This window comes from Tenrec ecaudatus, chromosome 7, assembly GCF_050624435.1.
Source record: "Tenrec ecaudatus isolate mTenEca1 chromosome 7, mTenEca1.hap1, whole genome shotgun sequence".
In the NCBI taxonomy this organism is placed as follows: Eukaryota; Metazoa; Chordata; class Mammalia; order Afrosoricida; family Tenrecidae; genus Tenrec; species Tenrec ecaudatus.
In genome coordinates this window covers 111,348,479-111,367,832 of record NC_134536.1, presented here as the reverse complement: position 1 = coordinate 111,367,832, position 19,354 = coordinate 111,348,479, and positions in this window count along the sequence as shown.

Sequence of the window (19,354 nt, the reverse complement as noted above, 5' to 3'; positions counted from 1 at the left end):
GGCAACCCTCTGTGTGCAGAGTAGAACGAATCTCTGGGGTTTTCAAAGCTGTTCCTATTTAGAAAGAGATCACCAGGCCGAGCTCCTAAGACACTTTTCACCAAGGCATCTTATTGTGGGTTCAAACTTTTGTGCCAATCTGTAGTCAAGTCCTTATCTCTCTGTGCCACCTAAGAACTTCATGCTTAATGGCTTTAAACATTTTTATGGGGTAAATCCATAGACTGTTATTTTCATAATGTGTGACACAGGATGAAATTTTAGTTTCTTAGACAACATAGTGATAGAAAGTAGACATGAACTATATGCTTTTAAATATTGGTAGGCCATGGGGTGGTTGTACATCATTTAAATTATTGAATGCAAAAATTATATTCTGATATGTAAACTCCCAATGAATTCACAATAAAAGTTCAAAACAAACAATGGGGGGGTTAAAACCCAGAAAATTAGTGACATTATTAGAATAAAAACTCTATTCATTCTTTGTGCATTACAGTGCATTGAATTAGATCATGGCTTTTTTGTTTTTTTCAGTTGATCCCCCCCTTCATATTTTTAATCGTTTTATTAGGGGCTCATATAACTCTTATCACAATCCATACATACATCAATTGTGTAAAGCACATTTGTACATTCATTGCCCTCATCATTCTCAAAACATTTGTTCTCCACTTAAGCCCCTGGCAGCAGCTCCTCATTTTTCCCTTCCCCTTTCCCTCCCCGCTCTCCCCTCCCTCATGAGCCCTTGATAATTTTTTAATTATTATTTTCTCATATCTTGTCTTGTCGTACGTCTCACTTCACCCACTTTTCTGTTGTCTGTCTCCCAGGGAAGAGGTCACATGTAGATCCCTGTAATCGGTTCCCCCTTTTCCAACCCACCCTCCCCCTTTGCTCCCAGTATCATCACTCTCACCACTGGTCCTGAAGGGATCATCTGCCCTGGATTCCCTGTGTTTCCAGTTCCTATCTGTACCAGTGTTTTATAACTGTCAATTTATAAAGATTCTCGAAAGCAATAGAGGAATTTCAAAGTGTTCTCCCATTAAAATTTACTCTAAAATATGAGGATATCAAAATGTTGACAGCCAAGCTTTCCCAAAGGCTCATTGGAAGACCCGTTTGGAAATCTGCTTCCCCAAAGTCACTGATTTGGAAACCGTGTGATACATCTGCCCACACAGTGTTGCATTCAGTCAGAATTGATTCAATCACACCTAACAACAACAATCACCAATGCAGATTGTTTAAAATTCAGAAAATTTATACATAATATAACCAAATTTTCTGAGTCAAAAGGCTGGTGTGAAGTCAAGATATTTGGTCAGCTGTACACTACTGTCCAAAACAATACATTTTAGAAAATTAATCATTTACTCTATCATTTTTGTCAGTCCTTACTCAACAAAGAATAAGGAAACTGGGCTTAGCATATTCACAAAAGATTTATTAAAAATTTTCATAGTTGAAGATGTTCTGTGATTTTGGATATCCTCAAATCACATGTGACTATCATCAAATTCATCCTGACTTCTTTAATTACATTTATGAATTATTTAAGGTAGTCTATAATACATGCAGTGGAGCTCTGGGGGGTGTTGCTTTTCTAAACACAACATCAGCAGTTCAAAACTGCTTTTCCTTGGGAGAAGACGGCTTTATATAAGAACACCAGCCTGTGCAATCACGAGGTATCGAAGGGATCAGGTATAAGGCATCAGAACAAAAATATCTTACCATAGTGAATGAAGGGGGAACTGCAGAGTGGAGACCCAAAGCCCATTTATCAGGCACTGGAGATCCCCTTGCAGAGGGGTCTAGGGGAGGAGATAAGTCAGTCAGGGTGCCATGTAGCACCAATGAAGAATACAGCTTTCCTCTAGTTCCTAAATGCTTTCTCCCCGCCAACCATCATGATCCGAATTCTACCTTGCAAGTCTGGATAGAGCAGAGGTTGTACACTGGTGCATATAGGATTTGGAGGCACAGGGAATCCAGGGCGGATGATACCTTCAGGACCAGGGGTGTGAGGGGCGATACTGGGAGAGTAGAGGGTGAGTGGGTTGGAAAGAGGGAACCGATGACAAGGATCTGCATGTGACCTCCTCCTTGGGGGACAGACAACAGAAAAGTGGGTGAAGAGAGACGTCGGACAGGGAAAGATATGACAAAACAATAACTGATATTTATCAAGGGCTCATGAGGGAGAGGGGAGCAGCGGGGGAGGGGAAAAAAGGGGGACCTGATACTAAGGGCTTAAGTGGCAAGCAAATGCTTTGAAAATGATGAGGGCAAAGAATGTACAGATGTGCTTTACACATTGATGTATGTATGTATTTATGTATGGATTGTCATAAGAGCTGTATGAGCCACTAATAAAGCTTAAAAGAAAAACATTTACAATATAAAATGAAAGTTAAAAAAAAAAAAAGAATGACAGCCTCAGAAACTCACAAGGTCAGTTCTAGCCTGTCTTACCGAGTTGCTATGAGTCAGATTTGACTTGAGGAGAGTGTGAATTTTGTTTTAAGAAAGCATGCGAGGAGTCCTGATGGTGATGTCAGGTACCTTTCAGACTCCGAAAGAGAAGGTCAGTGGTTCAAATCTATAAATCACTCCCAGGGAAAAACCTGAGGCTATCTGTTCTCATACCTACTTGACAGCATGAGAAACCCTACACAGAGTCCCTATGAGTTGGAATTGGCTCAATGGAAGTGAATTTTAATAATACCTATAAATTATTCATTGGTATTATCGTATTTATCAATTATATAAATAATGCATACTACCATTCATATTTACCGCATTGGAAGTTAGCTTTTCTTAAAATAGTTTTGGGGCCATAATAAACACCCATGTTCAATGGTTCAATCATATCAGGAAGAATCATGCAACCTACTTTGGAACTGTTTCTTCTTTCTCGTGCCCATTCATTGATGACACCCTCTCTCCGCCACCATCCCCCTCTGTGCCGCCAGGCAGCCATTACACCAGCCACTGTTTTCACAAACTCGCCCATCCACCCTCCCTTTCAGTTTCCCTATACAGGAAAACATACAAAACAAGGACTAAAAAGGGACCCAATACCAATGACCATATAAAACAGAGAAAGAACTCAAACTAAGAGAACACAAAGAACATCTTAAAACTTAGAATAAATTTAAAAAGGGATCCATAGGGCGATTTAATGAGAAGGTATTACATTCCAAGCTACACACAGGTCTTTGTCTGATAATTGGGTTTGTGCACATTCTAAATCTATGGATGGTGAAGATTCACCAGGAATTAAATCCCCGTAGAGACCCTGCAAGTGGAGTGGGTCTTCCACTATCATCACGGTGTTTTGCTCTCTAGGGTTTAGCATTTAGGTACCAGTAATATTCCAACCTCCAGATTTGGAGCTTATTATTTATAGTCCTTGGATCACACAGGCTGGCGTGCTTCTTCCTGGGCTTCTTCCACATGGTCTTAGCTTACTCCTCACTTGGATGGCTGCTTGTTTTGAGAGAAAACAAACAAAAATACCTCACTCCAGATTCTATTTTTTCCAGATTCTATTTTCCCTGATAGTTGGGCTCCAGCTGATTTCTTCATCATGCTTTGCTGTGTCACTCACAGATTCAGTGATGCCCTCAAGAGGTCAAGTATTAGGCAGGAATTGTTCTTATATTAGGGCTATCAGCAAGCGAGAGCTCAAATCTATTAATATTTGCATGGCTGCTGTAGATAGATCCCCTGGTTCACTTTTTGACACATAATAGTAATTTTATTGCTGCCAGTCAGTTACAATTCATAGTAAGACTATGTATAACCGAACAAAACACTGTTCTGTGATGACCTCACAATTGCTTTTATGTTTAAGGCAATCGTTCCAGTCACTGTGTCAATCCATCTTTTCAAAGTCTAGCCTCTTTTTCACTGCCTGTTTACTTTAAGCAGTATATTATCCTTCTCTAGAGACTGATCTCTCATGATAACATGTTCAAAGTAAGTGCAACAAAGTCTCACCGTCCTCGCCTCTGAGGAGCATTCTGACTGTCTTGTTATCTTGGAAGTCCATAGCCCATTCAATATTCTCCTCCAGCACCATAATCCAAATGCAGTGATTCCTCTTCAGTCTTCCTTGTTCAATGTCCAACTTCCACATGCATTTGAGGCGCCTGGAAATACCATGACTTGGGTCAGGTGCACCTAGGTCCTCAAAGTAACCCCCTTGCTTTCCAATATTTTCAAGCAGTCATGTGAAGCAGATTTACCCATTGTAATATGTCATTTGATCTCGATTGCTGCTTCCACAAGTACTGATTATAGATCCAAGTAAGATGAAATCCTTGACAGCGTCAATCTTTTCTGCATTTCTCATGATATAACCACTTGTGGGTCCAGTTGTGAGGACTTTGGTCTTCTTTACATTAAGTTGCAATCCATGCAGATGTTAGAGTTCCTGATTTTCATCACCAAGTCCTTCCATTCTTCTTCACTTTCAGCCAGCATGTTGGTCATCTCACATCACAGATTGTTAATAGAGCTTCCTCCACATCATTCTGCATGTTAGCCAGCTTCTCTAATGATTTGTTTAGCATGCGGACTGAGTGAGTATGCTGAGAGGATGCCACATGCCCCACACCTTTCCTGATTTTAAACCACGAACAGTTCCTTGTTTTGCTTTGTTTTCCTCTTGACCTTTATACAAGTTCTGCATGAGTACATTATTGTTCTTCTCCAAGCCATCCATCCTTTATTAAGATCCACACAGTTGAATTCCTTGGAGTAGTTGATAAAACACAAGTAAGCACCTTTGTTATATTTTCTGCTTCAGGTCAAGATCTTTTTGCTATCAGTAATAATATCCTTATTCCATGTCCTCTTCTGCAATGTGGTGCTACAACTATTGTTGGACGATGATCAGAGAAAAGAATCTTTCCTGTGATATTAATGATGTTGTAGTATAATAGGAGAATTCTGATGGATTACCTTTTTTAATGGGAATGGGTACAAAATGAATCTCTTCCAGTTAATTGGCAGAATAGCCATCGTCCAAAATGCATGGCATGGAAGAGAGAGAGCTCCCAATGTTTCATCAGCTTGACAAAACAATTCAGTTGGTATTGTGTCAATTCATAGAGCCTTGCTTTAGGCTCATACTAGCAGCGCAGCTTGAACTCCTTCCTTCAGGACCATTGTTGGCTCTAACTTCCATGCTACCTCCTGAGATGGTGGAATGGCGATGAATTCTTGTTGGTATGGTGCTCCCGTTCTTTACATCTTCTTTTGACGTCTTCTGCATCATTGAAACCACAGAATATTTCACTGTAGAAACTTATGGCTTCAAGTTGGTCTTGAGTCCCTCAAGATATGATGAGCATGTTCTTTCATTGTTGTTTTTCAACTCTGGGTCTTTGCACATTTCGTGATAGTATTTTGATTTCCTTCTGGCTCTGTCCTTGAAATTTTCTGTTCAGTTATTTGACTCCACCATTTCTTTCATTTGCCTTAACTAGTCTATGATGAAAAGCAAAACTCATAGTCTCTTCCGACATCTGCATTGAACTTTTCTTTACTGTCTTTTTAATGGTCATTTGCTCTCTTCATGAATGATGTCCTTGGCATCATACCAGAGATCATCAGGCCTTTTGTCATTAGTGTTTAATGCACCACAGCTGCCCTTGAGGTGTTCTCAAAATCCAGGTGGGGCAGAGTCAAGGTCATATTTTTGCTCTTGTGAACTTGTCTTCATTTTCAACCTGAACTTACGTAAGACCATTGGTGCTCTGTTCAACAGTCAGCCTCTGGCCTATTTGTAACCGCATTTTATTGTCATCCAACATAAAGCATCACCATGGGCTTACAGTAATTCTATTGATAGTAGCACTGCTTTAGTCGATTGTAAAATGGTACTGGAAAAATCATTTATACATGTGTAGGACTTCTTAATAGATTATATTAATGTATTTCTTCAAGACCGGAGTGCCTGAACATAGTTAACCAAGCCATGCAGTCTTCAGCTTGGCAATACTTTTAGTAACACTTCTGCAGTGTCTAGCTCAATTGAGAAGAAAACACACAATCCAGTTAAAAGATTGGCAAAAAGGATGAACAGAGAATTCACCTGAAAAGACAATAGAATGGCTTATAAACACATGGAGAAATGCTCATGATAGTCCTTTGGGAGATGTAAATCAAAGCTGCAATGGGATATCCCTTTACACCTGCAATGATAGCCCAATTAAAAAACAACAGAGAAAACCATTTGTTGGTGAGAGATGGGAACCCATATGCAATGCTGGTGGGATTAGACACATCTACCACCATTGTGGAAAGCAACGTGCTGCACAACTAGGAACAGACGTGTCATACGACACCGCCATTCTTCTGCTGGACCTACACCCCAAAGAGGTAAGAGAATGCATACAGACGTGTCCTCCCACGTTCACTGCAGCATAGTTTTCAACAGCATGAAGTTGGAAACAACCCACTAGTTGAAGAATGAATAAAGAAACTGAGACGCATACCTAACAATGGCAGACTGTGCATTCCTAAAAACAGAATGAAACCAGAAAACAAATGCCTCATGTCATGGATGGATCTGAACCCATTTGCTGAGTGAAGTCTGCCAATCACAAAAATATTCTATGATCCAGCCCACTACTATAAAGATAAAAATCAAGACAAAGAAGGGTTCAAGTGCCCAGGCTGTACTGTCTTCTAATCTGGTTTCCTCAGCAATAAAGTAGTCTGCCTACCTCACTCCAATGAACTAGGCCCAATGCCTCTCTATGAGAACAGCTTGGAAACAATCTCGAGGGAGGCAGCTTCACTTCACGTGATGTGAATTTCCCCTGCTGTCGGGAGGAGAAGATCGACCAATTCCTGCCATATATCTGATCTATGGTCATCCCAAGTCCACAGACAATCCTACAAGAGTAACTATTGAAGCTTGCTGGGAAACCAGATGAAGCGGCGGGGGATATAGGTCTGTACTGGAGGAAGCAGTCACACTTCTGAAGGGTGAGTGAGCCGAGGGCACCCACCACTGAGAAAAATGCTCACCATGACTTGCACAGACCCCCAGAGAAAATACCCAGGCCTTGTGTTCTCTTCCTAATTGGGCCCTTTTGAGCTAGTCTCTGACCAGCCCCTGGTGATCCAGGCAATGTGTTATAGACAACTGGGATATTGGACTCTGACCTTTCAAGGTGCACAACACACTTTGAAACCACACCAGAGGGACCCGAATTGGAAACCCTACTAAGCAAACTGGACTTTGCCTTAAACTTACTTGTAGCAGAGCTAAGGAACTGAATACCCCCTTGAACATTAAGCTAAAATGCGCTAGTAAGAGAAGAACCAGACCATCGACTTTGGGCTGACTTGGATCTATTTTGAGCAGAACCTGGGATCAACATATATTTGCTGTTTTCATGCTCTTTTTGTCTAATTAGGACACATCAAAATGAATTTTTGATGCAAAGCAGATATTTCATTTGATCCTTTGAATAAGAGATGGAAACATTTAATAATGTTGTTCAAAAAGATAACTCAATCTTTTTAAAGGCGGAAGCTTCCACTGTTTTATTCAAAGTAGGTAAAACAGCTGGATCCCTGGGTTGGGCTGCAATCCTCATGGTTGGCGGTTTGAAACCACCAGCAGCTCTGAGGGTGAAAGACTGGTCTCTCTACTCCTGTAAACAATTACAGTCTCAGAAACTTCCGGCGGGGTTGCGCTGAGTCAGCATTGACTAGATGACAGGGTTGTTGTTGTTTTTGTATAAAACCTGGTAGGAGTTTAAATATTGATACAATCATTCAGGAATCTCTCATATGAAAAGAAATTATAACTCCCAATTCTAGAAAACACAGGCATAATCTGGAAGAAAATGGGCACAATCTGAAAGGAAACACGCCAGTACCGAGCTTTGATATTTTGACAGTTATTATGTCTGATGGGACTAGCATGTGTTCTCTGGCTCATAGTGGCAGGGATTATTTTATTGAACGTGGGTGGGTATTATCTTATTTTAAATAGTTATTCTAACAGTCAGACATTTTTATGGCATTTGGATAGAAATTCGTATTTACAAGATATAATTTTAAAAATTCTTAATCAAGGGTCCCTAAGAAATATTTCTGTTTTTAAGTTTTCCCTCTGGCCTTTATCTCTTAAGTAAGCTGAGTCTCAAAGTGACTGGTGGATTCCTATCCCTAAATCAAACTGAAAGTGTAACATATTATAATGCAGCATACATTTAAAGAAAGCAAAATTTTAACCTGGGCTCCCAAGTAAGAAAGACATAAAGTGCTGATTAAGTTACATGAAACAGATTTCTGAGTTTAATTTTGAAAGATAAACATTTGCCAAATGATGTAATAAGTAGCTCTGAGAACTGAATCATATACACTATGTGACATCATTGTAAACTTTCTTCAAAGCATGGCATTTTAGATTATTTATTGTTATTATTATTCATGAATTTTACTGCACAGTAAGATAATGCCTAAAGTCAGTGGTCAGCTTTGGGCATTAACTCTTGAATGTTGTTTTGTAATCAACTCTTGAAAATCTACCTTGTGAAAAATGCTGTGTCTCATCATCCTCTCCAGTTTCTGATGCATAGTATCAAAAGAAAATAAAACTCCACGGCACCACTACCATTGAGTTAACTCCAACTCATAGTGACCCTTTATGACAGAGTAGAACTGCCCCATTTGTTTCTGACACTGTAACTTGTTACCAGAGTGGCACGACCCACCTTTCTCCTCTGAAGCTGCTGGTGGTTTCAAACTATTCACCTTCCAGTTACCAGTCCATTGCTTAACGATTGTGCCACCGAAGTGACTGGTGGATTCAAACTGCTGACCTCATAATCAGTAGCCCAACACTTAATGCATTACTCCATCAGGGTTCCATGTACTCTACAGATAGATATAGATATCATATGATATAAAGATATCATATAGAGTAAATATAAGTAAAATATTACGGCTACAAAATGACAGAAACATTTGAAAAACAAAATGTCCACATGTAATGCTGTTGTTTTCAATATTTCCTACCTCTAGTCTACGGAATTCTAAAGGCAGTGTTTCCACCTCTCGGACGCTTCCTGGAAGAATTCCACACTCCTCCTTTGCACCATGTCAAACGGACCGCGTGGACCTCCTTGAGAAAATCAAGCCATAGTCCTTCTAGTCTTTGTGTACTCCAAACAAACAAACAAACAGATGGCCTAAGGTTCCCAATAAATCTGCATGCGCTGGCCCCTGCTAGCATACAAAATATACATGCGCCTTATCTTAATGGGGCAGGGCGATGCTCAGCCAACTCTCCTAGCCATTTTGTTACAAATGCAGTGTCCAATTTTTAAAACGCAACGTCTTCATAATAAGCTCTCATGATAGTCAAAGAGGCTAATAGTCTTTCTGCTCTTGACTCCTCTTGGAAGTCTTACCAGCCTTCCTTAAAATACTTGATTCATCTAAAATATTTTTATATGACACATTTCTGTAAACGTGTTGCAGTTTGGGAGATGTCAACTTGAGTTATTTTAAAATATAATATTAACCCTGACCTCAAATTAATTTGTTGACCATCAAGTATGAGTGACATGTGTTCTTGTTTCTTTTTTGGTAGACGTAGTACTTATATCATCTCCTGTCAAGCTGTGAAGGGGTGGAGTCTAGCCTGTCAATCAGGCTGCAGCTTGATGACCTCATTTGGAGGTGGGCGGGAGATAAATAGCTCCCAGGAGGGCAGACCCAATCTCTGCTTCCTCATAAGACTGACCAGACACAGGGAGCTATGCTGGAGCCCTGGAGCTGGAGAAGACACATGAAAACCCCTGCTAGTGTGGGCATGTTTACACTGCCACATGCTCCACAAAACTTTCCACCCACTGGCCTGTGATCTTCCTGCATTTGGCATCATTGCATGGCTGCAGGAATCAAAAGAGGAATTTATGGACTAGTATCGACATATGGGCCAATATCAGACTTATGGACTTGAACTGGACTAGGCTCAGATGTTTTCTTAATGTACAACTGCTCTTTTATATATTTTTTTTCTTATATACAGTAGAAAATAGAATAATTTTCTTCAATTCTGGACAGGTCAGTCATTCGAAATATAAAAATAACTGTTCATCCATTCTCTCCTTACTATTCTCTGACGGCAACTCTTTCTTCGTTTTCTTCCAAATCATTTACATTTTTCACATACTCCACCTCCTCTCTGTATGTGATATATTATGGATATATTTTTAAGATCTTCTTTTCAACAGTTTTCCTTAAGGTAGGCCTTATCTGTTTTCTATTTCTGCTGGCTTAATTTTCATTTCCAAAAGCTTCCTTTAATTCTTTTTCAAATCTACTGAATCATTTTGATCTACTTATTACTTGATTATCTTTTGTAAGCTCAACTCCTTTTTCTTTAAACATCAATATGTAATTATTTTATATTCTGCTTCTGATATTTCTAATATTTGAAATCTTGAGGAATTTAAATTTGATGTCTATTTTCTCGTTGTGAGTCTCACTGTGGTGGAAGTTTTCCTCTCTATTCAGCTCATGTGGACTCTCCGTTTAGATGACATTAGTTTTCATTCTGTGTGCCTAAATCAGGAATGTGTTGCTTCAGGGTTAACTGAGTAATTGCTTTAGTAAGAAAGCTGAAGATAGTACCATTTGCAAGTACCTTATAGGATATTAAATTTAAAGCAGTAGGAATAGCAGTAACAACATGCCCCAAATTGGAGTGAATATGTTGTCATTTTCTTCTCAGGTCTAGTGGTTATTAGCATCTAAAAACCTTCCTCTAGTTCCTGAACGCTTCCTCCCCTCCCATCATGACCGCAATTCTACTTTGCCTTGCGGACCTGGTTAGACCAGAGGATGTACAGCGGTGCAGTGGGGATCTGGAAACACAGGGAATCTAGGACGGACGAACCCCTCAACACCAGTGGTGGGAGTGGCGACACCAGGAGGGAAGGGGTGTAGAAATGGAGAACCGATCTCGGAGATCTATGTGTAACCTTCTCTCTGGGAGATGGGCAATGGGGCGGCGGGGGAGGGGAGACGCCGGGGAGTGTAAGATAAGATATAATAATTATTTATAAACTATCAAGGGACCAGGGGTGGGATCGGGGAGGGAGGGGGACGGGGGGAAAAAAAGGGAAACCGAGCTGATTCCAGGAACCCAAGTGGAAGGTGAATTATGAGAATGACGAGTGAAACGAATGTATAAGGGTGCTTTGCTCAATTGATGTATGTACAGACTGTGATAAGAGCCTTATGAGCCCCATTAAGAAGATTAAAAATAATAATAATAATGCACAAGACTGCTTTCTCATTTAGTTTTTCAAAAGCAAGGATCTTCGAATTTTCTATCTTCCTTGTCAGCTAGAAATGTCTTAAAAATATGTTTGTTTGTTTTTTCATCAGAGGTCTTTTATATATTTGGTTTGACAAGCTTATATTTTAATCTTATGACTCTAAAATATCAATTTTATATGTACTTTTGAAGTAGGAATAATAAGAGTGTATGTAAAAAGATAATAATAGGTTTTAGGGCTTCTGCTTTTCAGATCCACTTGTTGGTGTTAAAGGCTGTTGAGCAGAGCCTGACTCACAGCGACCCCGTGGACAACAGAAAGACACACCATAGCGATAATGACAGTGTTCGTTCCTTGTTAGTCTGTAAAGTAGGAATTATAATAATGCTCAAGAATCAGAGTTTACATCAGTTAGCTCTTTCCACAGAACACATATTATACACCCAACCAATGAGTTTTGGTTTGATTCTGATTCATTAAAAAATAAATTAAAATGCCACTGCCATTCAGTTTGAGTCCAATTCATAGAGAGCCTCTCTCAAGGTGGAGGCTGCAGAGCGAATGGCTGCCTCTCTCTCCCATGAAGTGCCTGGCGTTGGCAGTCAGCAGAGCAGTGCTTACCAGAGAGCATCATAGGGTTGCCCAGGCTGTGCATCTCCTGGGGGTGGGGGCGGGACAGGTAGCCTCAACATTCCCCTGGGGAGTGGCTAGTGTGTTTGACTAGGCTGTCCTATGGTGACTCGTCCAACACTTACAGGATAGGACAAAAATATGCTCCTGTTATATTGTGCTTAAAATGAAAATATAGAACTTCTCTGGTGACACACAAGGTTTCTAAGACTTTATATTACCTTGATTGGCCAAAAATAATTTAGGTATTTTATTTGATATATTTTGTTAAATATGCTAAGCTTAGAGTGGAGGCCTGGAAGCACAGTGGCTAAGCATTTGGCCTCTAACCAGAAGTTGGAGGTTCAAACTCACCAGCTTCTCTGGTTGGATGCGGTTGGCTGTGACAGTAACGATGGCAGCAATGGAAATCTGATGGGCCAGTTTAGCTTCTACTGTGAGGTTGCTATGAATTGGCATTGGCAGGATAGGGTTGGTGTTGTTTTTTTTTAATAGGAAATAGTAAAAATATTTTTTAAATCTCTAGCTTCCAAAAATTACTAATGAAGACATTTCAGTAAAACAATTTATATAGAAGTCTTCATTACATTATTAGTTTGGGAAAGATTCAAAAGTTTTACCTAATATGAACCAGCAGTTCATTAATTTACTCAATGCATATCACTTTAGACAGCTTTCTAAAAGAGTGAATGTGGTGATATGAGGGATAATTTATTGTCTTTGAATAATAAAAAATAACAAAAACTTACAGTGTGATTCAGGAGACAGACATGGCAATACACCAAGCTCATTGTCCTTAGTGATTCTGACACCTCGAGGCTTTATAGGCCCAACCTTCTGGGTTTCCAACACTGTGATTACTTATGCAAGTAGAGAGCCTCGTCTCCCTCCCACTGGAGCGGCACCACTACACCACTGGGCCAGGCTATGGAGTCCTGTTATTCCTGAGGCGCAACCTTTGTTTAAATAAACCAGAATGGCTAGGGACAATACACATAATTTAGATGAAAGAGTCTATCTTTATTTTTAGACTAATCATAAAAGTGGGAAATATTATTACCTTTGATGTTTATGTTAAATTATTGAAACCTAGAGATTTAATAAATTCTCCAAGGTCCACTGTCTTTGGAGCAAACATAAATTAATCTAATTCTTTCAAATTTAAGATTCCTATATCTATCTAGCCCCGATTCTTCGCTGTACCCTATCATTAAAATAAATAAATAATTAAAGAGTGTAGCATATAGTCCCGGTATTTTATGCAGAAAAGGCTGCTTTCCACACTGAAGGAATGAGGGAGGTCTCAGGTGCAAGTGCGTTTTGTGAGTCTTGGAGGACTGGTTGGGTTAGTGCAAGAATAGGCTAGGCTACACGCAAGCCAGACTAAGGCAGAAGCATGGTCTAGGGTCTGGAGGCCTGGGAGCATTATGACCTCTTGGTAAAATGGCTAAGCAGTAGACTCCAAAACCATGGCTTAATCCCACAGGATTAAACCAAGGTTTAATCCTACAAGATTAGAGACCTAGGAATCTGTTCCTGTGCAGAGACCAGGAAGCCCAAAGGGGCAATCCTACTTTGTATTACAGGAAGCCTATGAGCCAGAGCAACTGATGACACCAATGTGGCAGACTTTGTGGAGAACCACAGCAAAAGAATCAACACATCAGGGAAAATTCATGGAAGGCTTTGAAGCCAAATGAAGGAATTTGGTGTGAGTTATATAGGAATTTGAGAGCTATAACATCTTTGCAGAATAGAAAGGAGACATAACTTGGGTTTGGAAAAATAACTATAGCAGCAGCCGAAACATAATGAGCTAAGATATTCTATTCAAGAAGCACAGTAAAAGATGATTGAAATGGCAGAGCAGAAGCTATTGAGATAGAAAATTTCAATCTATGAAAGTATTATAAAATTTTAAGCTCACAATTCATTTCCAGAGTTTTAAAATGACTAAGATATTTTTCTTTATATCTAATTAAAATATAGCTTCAGATAACTTGATTTCAACATGACATCATTTGTGGCATTTTTACATTTGAAAGTTATAAATATCTGGAACAAATCATTAAATCTAATTTAGTTATTTTAAAAACTATTGCACATTTTATTTTTTAAATAACCTATGGAGCCAACATGTAAAACTCAATCTAATTATTAATATAGATTTTTTAAAAATGGATTTACGCTTTTATCTAGTTCTTTTATGCTTCCTCTCCCCACTATCATGACCTCAGTTTTACCTTGCAAATCGGATTAGACCAGAACATGCACACTGGTACAGATAAAGCATTCATCACAGGGAATCCAGGGTAAATAACCCCGTCAGCCCAACAATGAAAGTAGAGATACCAGGAGGATAAGGGAAGGTGGGAGGGGGTGGAGTGGAGATCATTCACAAGGATCAACATATAACCCCGTCCCAGAGGGATGAACAACAGAAAAAGTGGGTGAAGGGTGACAGAAGACTATGTAAGATATGAACAAATAATAATTTGTCAAGGGTTCATGAGGGAGGGAAAGGGAAAAACAAGGAACTGATACCAGGGCTTAAATAGAAAGAAAATGTTTTGAAAATTATGATGGCAACATATATGCAAATATGCTTGACGCAATGGATGAATGTTTGGATTGTAATTGGAGATGTAATATCCCCCAATGAAAGTATTTAATAAAAAAAGATAGCCATTAAAAATTTTACTATCAATCAGTATGCAGAAGTAGGCGGCCATCTGAAGTTTAGGTCTGGTTCTCAGCACTCTCGGGTCACTGCAGTGAATCAAATGACTTATGAGTGCTCATCAGACTCACACATGGATAAATATCCACAAAGTAATGTTTTTACCCAGCCACAGACCTTATCAATAAAGCATAAAAACAATCAAAATCTTTCTTTACATGTATTCAAATTTTTATTTCATATCAAAACTAATTATAAATTTAAATTGAAAATCAAATGAGTTGTACTTTAATTGGTGCTTTCAGTTTGGCAGTTCTTAATAATGGGGTAATTGTCCTGTCAGCACTTGATTAGAGTGACCGCCATTGACTGGATATAGTTATAGACAAAGGTAAGAGGACGAATCATGACGTCGACTACTCACTTCCACAACTGATAACTTCAATATTAAATGAAGGGACACCAGGCTTGTTCTGCAAGGAAGGATCTTGCAGTATGAAACAAATATTCAAACATAGGAGAAATGTCATCTTGTCATAGTGTTCGAGACAGCCGCCAAACAGCACATGTACCAAAGGGTGTCTGTGTAACAAGTCATGGATTCTGTCTATATCCTTCTCACTATGAATTTTCTCTATACCAGGAAGGATATGAAAATATACTTGAGACACAGACCAAAGCCATAAAGCATACAAAGAAAACTCAGCATCTCCCAGAGGATCAATTTAATACATTACCAAATTTCTTATTCATGAAGTATGATCTAATTGTCTCAGCATAGAAACATGTTTTTATGGGTTATAATGGTGCATAACTGTAATTACATTAGTGATTTTCAAATATTAGAAAAATAATGCCTGTCACTAACATTGAAACAATATTTGATTTCCTTGAAATACAGCCTATAAACTGTGTACAAACATGTTCTTTTATTATACTCCATTTTCCGTTTAATCTTGTTCATCTTAATCTTTTATATAAAGTACAAATTATTTAAAAATAATAAAGTGCAAATTATTATAAGTACAAATTATTAACATCTTTATATATTGGTTTCAGTTTCAATACATAGTTACAGTGTATGTATGTAGAACTTCAATTCATCTAATTCTGTCAATATAACTCTTGCTTCCAAATATTTTTTCAGATTGCTAGCTCTAGGTTTTTAATATTTTAAAATTCCTTGTCCTCCTATCCTAGGTCCAAGCATATGATTAACCAAAAGTCAGCAAACTATATTGTTGACCAAATTGGAAGAACCCAACCCATTCAATATTGCCTTTTAGATTATTGAAGTCGTCAATTGCACAATGATGCTATTTATTTCAAATATTAAGTTTTATCATTTTGAATGATTTGAATGGTCTATTCAGATTGTAAAAGAGTCTCATTTATTTTCTTGGCAAGTAGGCATTCCTAATTCAACTTCCAGTTGTCAGTGTCAAGTGTCTTCAGCCACATTGAGGAGGAGCAGGTTCATGATCTTTCCTTGGGTTCTCGCTTTTTCTTTCTCTACACCTTTTGTTCTTTTTTCCTTCAAATGCATCAAAGCACATTCACCCTGTTATATCGAGGCGGGCGGACCACTGGTTAACCACTTAGCGGTTTAAACAAGCCACTTCTTGGTAGAAAGATTGGCAGTACGCTGTCTAGACGTTCTAGGTAGGCGTATTACTCTGTGCTTCACCGACACTATGAGTCGGAATGAGCTTGATGGCAGTAACTTTGACATATTAGATCAAATAGGCCCTGAATGATGGAAATATTAAAAGCATCCAGCTGCTAAACAAGAGACTGCAGGTTCAACTCCATCCAAAGGTTCTTTGTAAGAATTACCTGGTGATTTGTTTCTCTAAAAGTTGCTGGTGGAAGCCCCGTGGAAGCATAGTTCTCCTCTGGCACTCCTGGGATTACCAAGCGTCACAGTTTACTAAGGGCCAACTCCTTACGGTAGAGATAAAATCATCGACTCGTTAGAAATGAATCTGGTTAAAATTTAATGTTAGAGCAATGTCATTGTTATAATTTCTAAACTTAATCTGCTTCAAATATGTATGAGCCCAACAAAAAACTACAGTGTTTTTGAAATAAAGACTCAAACAAGCCTTTTCTTTTTCATGTTGAACCTTTCATTGACCCCACCTCTCCGTGAATTTGCCCTGTGGAAAGTCTAAGCAGAGCAATATGCAGAAATAGGAGTCTGAGTGCTAAAATAAGAGTTGAGGAATCTGTCTCTTAACTGCACCTCCCACCCCTGCAAAAATATCTCATTAGGACCATTTTTGTGTGCATCGAAAAGGCTCCACAGACGGACTCAGAGATTATAGCGTGTGCGGCCAAGCAGAATGGAAGCTGGACGTCATCTTTCAGTGTGTCAGCCCCTTGCTTAGCCTTCAGGAATTGTGATGGGACGTATGGAAACCTGAGTCCCGCAGTGTTAAGAATGGCATTTGGGGTCTTTTATCTCAATAGAGATGTTAGCATTCCTTCAGTACAGCTTTGTAAAACGTGACTAGGATGCTCTGGGATTCTTAAACGGGATGAAGGCCAGTTAGATACAAGAGTGTCTATGAACTGAATCAATAACACAACATTCAGAATGTACTTTTTTTCCTTTTCCGCCCCAGTATTTTTGAAGTTAAGCAATAAAACAATACTTTTACATCAAAAACCAATGTTCAATCTTGAAGGTCACAAAATACTGGTGTTGGATATGTGGTAAGCTAATAAAGATTTTTCTAAAATAAGCAACCCTAACTATATTAATGTAAGGTATTACAAGTTATTACATTTCTTATCCAAAAAGTTTTTTATCTGATAACCAATTCTTTTATACAGTTTTAAGCTGTCAGAAGGGAATTCCTTATGAATTAAAAATGAAGAAATCATCTATCCTCATTTACTTACAGATTGAGCAGCAAAGGAAGATGTTCTACCTCTCCTCTTGTGTGTGTTTTCTTTGATTTCCATTTCATTAAAACAATATTTATACAATGGAAAATTAATTTCATAACAGAACCAACTCAGATGATATGCTGCCAAGTTTATAATATTCTAAACAGTAACTATAAAATTTTGATTCACTGAAGACACTAAAATAGAGTGACCTGAAAACCAAAGATTCTTATATTAAAATGAAAATATACACTTTGGATATTTCAAGAAAATACAGATGTTCCTAGAAGTTGCATGTACTACTTATATACCTAAAACTATAGCTGCTTTAATATTTAACAAGTTTTAATATGAAATGAAGAGAGGTTTGACTATTTAGTGAGTTTTAATAAGGAATTGGGACAGAATCCCAAATGAAATGTTTTTAAAAAGTGATGCAGCACTGGAAATACTAGTCTATGCCAAGAAATTTGGAAGATTAGTATGTGGTCAGGAGACTAGAAGAGATCCATATTTGTGCTCATTTCAAAGAAGACTAACCAACAGAATGCAAAAATTATTGGGCACGAGCATGAAAATCACATGCAAGTAAAATTTTGTTAAATTCAAAGAAAATGGCAATAAGGAGTTCAGTGAGCTGCTGGAAATTCAAGACAGATCCAAAGAGACCAAAAAAGAGGGATATTATTTCCATTCTTTGGTGGATCTTGGGTGAATATAGGAAATACTAGAAGTATATTTACTTTGTTTTATGGACAATATAAAGGCATTTGACTCTGTGGTTCATAACAAACTATGAATCACAGAGCAAAAAATGGGATTTCTAGAACACTTTAATTGTGCTCATGTGTAAACTGTATGCACACCAAGAGACAGCATTTAAACAGTACAAGGGAATACTGAATAATTAAAATTAGGAAAGATATGCATCAGAGTTATAACTTTTCACAGTACTTACTTGATCTGTATGTTAAGCAAATAATCTGAGAAGCTTAACTACATAGATGTCACTTTCAAGACTAAGGAGCACTGGAGCCAAGCCATGGTATTTGGATTAGGTTGAATTGACTAGTGAAACAAATCCAGAGACACTCATATATGTGTAAGAGAGAGCTTTATATCAAAGAGTAATTACATATTGAGAAAACATCCCAATTCAGTCCAGATCAAGTCCATAAGTCCAATATTAGCCCATATGTCTGATACTAATCCATAAATTCCTCTTTCGACTCATACAGCACATGCAATGATGCTGAATGCAGGAAGATCACAGATCAATGGTGGATCCAGTGGCGGTGGAAGCATCTCACCCTGGCGTGGGTCTCCACATGTTTCCTCCAGCTCCAGGACTCTGGCTTCATTAGTGCAGCTCCATGTGGCTTGTCAATGGGAATATGAAACAGGGAAAGAGAGTGTGTCCAGCCTCCAGGGAAGAAGAGTGGAAAACTCCCAGAAGCCTCATGAGAAGCCTACATCCATTCAGAGACCTCATTGGCTATGACCTGATTGAAAGGTGGAGTTTTCCCTCAAGTTGAGAGGAGATTATGTTACTGCCACAGTATTATAATTGCTTATTTATCATGCAAACATTGGACAGTGAATAAGGAGGACCAGAGAAGCATTGATACATTGGAATTATGATATTAGTAAACAATGCTAAAAGTAGCAGACATTGCTAGAACAAACAAATCTATCTCGGAGGAGAAAGTACAGCCAGAATACTCCTTAGAAACAAGTATGTGGTAATGTGTCCCATACTTGGCATGTTATCAGGAGAAACAATCCCTGAAAATAGACATCATACTTGATAGAGTGGAAG